The 2,024-nt window shown below is 35.2% G+C and overlaps 1 pseudogene; it reads left to right on the forward strand.

The window, feature by feature from the left end:
- Positions 1-812: 812 nt before the first annotated feature.
- LOC149194446 (uncharacterized) lies at positions 813-1,680 on the forward strand (annotated as a pseudogene).
- Positions 1,681-2,024: the final 344 nt, after the last annotated feature.

Below are 2,024 nucleotides of genomic sequence, written 5' to 3' on the forward strand. Positions count from 1 at the left end.
TATATTACATTTGTCCATAAATTTGTCACCCATACAAAAAACCGTAATCATTGCAAGTTGGGGAAAAATAATACATTAACATGTTCTTCTTTAGTGAAAGAACCATAACATGATAGACCTAAGAAAAATGATAACAACAACCTATTCGCATACAGGGGACCTATCTTGACGATGATCAATGATTTCTGTTGCAGTGGATGGTGATCCTATGTCATATTTGACATCTATGTCTGCACTTAACAATGCTCTGGACATTATATCACTAGACATATTTTGAATGTTTGCAAAGTAATCGATAGTAAAATATTGAAATTGACAACTCCAATTTATTACTTCCCTATAAAGAGGTTTTAAATTGTCCTTCCAAACCCGATAGATGCCTTTCATTTGATTACATATTTCCTCTGAGTTGGTGAAGACTTCAATATCATTGAAATCATGTTTTTTTCCCACTTTTAGCCCTTCAGTAAGGGCAATGTAGTATGTGTCATTGTTTGTTGTCCTTCCAGGAACTTCTCTCTTTCCATGGAGAACATGATATGTTTCCATATTGTGAAGGACAAATTTTAGAATTGCTCGACCTAGATTTGGAAAGCATGACACTTCAATGCATAAACTCCACTTTTGCAACATTTTTTACATTTAGAAGACCTGAAAAAATCAGTTATATATTCCTAATCTATTCCACTAACTTCTAATTCATTGAATAGTCATAAACCATTCCATTCTTCTTTACTTTTAGGCCTTTAAAATATTAGTATAAGGAAAAACAACTTTAAAATATCATAACGCATATCTAACATCACAACAAAACAACTAGCATATCCAAGCAAGAAATGCACAACATTTGGGAACATTTTTGGTGGACACATCAAATGAAACAACCAGCCTCTCCAAGCAAGAACCACGAACCATCTGGGAACATTTTTGGCAAATAAATTGAAATGAAAAAACCAACATTTCCAAGCAAAAGCCTCATTGCATTTGGGAATAATTTTTGCCTATACATAAAAATGAAACAACCAACATCTCCAAGCAAGAAACATATAAAAAGTTGGGAAGGGCATAGTCAAGAAAGCCTCTTCGGAAAAATATAATAGGAATTGGGTAAAAGCAAATAACAACAAACCACCACAGGAAAAGTTTGTAGTTTGGGAAAAATTTTGTCAGATACATCAAATTGAAAGAGTCATTGACACCATCCCTAAGCCAGAGAGAAATATAAATCATGGAACAACAAAGAACAACAAATCTCAGAAGGATAGGCTTGGGATCTGGGAACATATTCTAGGGATGGGTCTTCCATGGAACGCTAAATCTGGCGAGCAAGTTAGAAAGGTGGAATTAAAACAACTTGAAGTAGTAGATTCATAATTTTTTATGCCTCCATTCACACCTTACATGGCCAAGCTACCTTATCATAGAGGTCCCAAAGCATTTCTTTCACAACTGTTTCCTCGTTATGGTAACTATTGGGGGACGAATTTGTCAAGTGGGAAGGACCAAGTTGGTCTTCTCTAGGACAAGAAACCAATTGATTGGTTGGACCATTGTTGTTATTGCCATGATATCGGTTATGATACACATGATCAAGTTGGGATGTTGAAAGCAAATATTGCTTTCCTTGAATGCTTGGAGAAAACTCAGAGGAAGACAAAAGGAAATCCTCTCATTACCTGAAATATTTGGCAAATTCAAGGGAACAAGTTGAACTTGTTATAATGAAAGCATTTGGTAAAACTTCCTAGAAGGTTTCGGTAAGTTTGTCTCTTTGTAAGAACAAGGTGTATTCAAATGCTCTCAACAAGAGGAAATCTCTGGCACTTTCCAGTTTTCTTAGATACAAAGAATATTGAATGTGTTATACTCCAAAAGGTTAGATGATATATGGATGGAGTGCATGGGGAATATGCAGAGTGTTTTGACATTAAAGTAAGTGGAAAAAGCATCAAGAATTGGAAAGAAACGCAAAGCCATAAAGATCTTAAGGAGTGGCTTCTTCCCTAAGAGGTTCACGGGTATAA

Source organism: Pinus tabuliformis, chromosome 2_2 (genome assembly GCF_031772625.1).
Source record: "Pinus tabuliformis cultivar Carrire ecotype Pingquan chromosome 2_2, CPIR1, whole genome shotgun sequence".
Lineage (NCBI taxonomy): Eukaryota > Viridiplantae > Streptophyta > Pinopsida > Pinales > Pinaceae > Pinus > Pinus tabuliformis.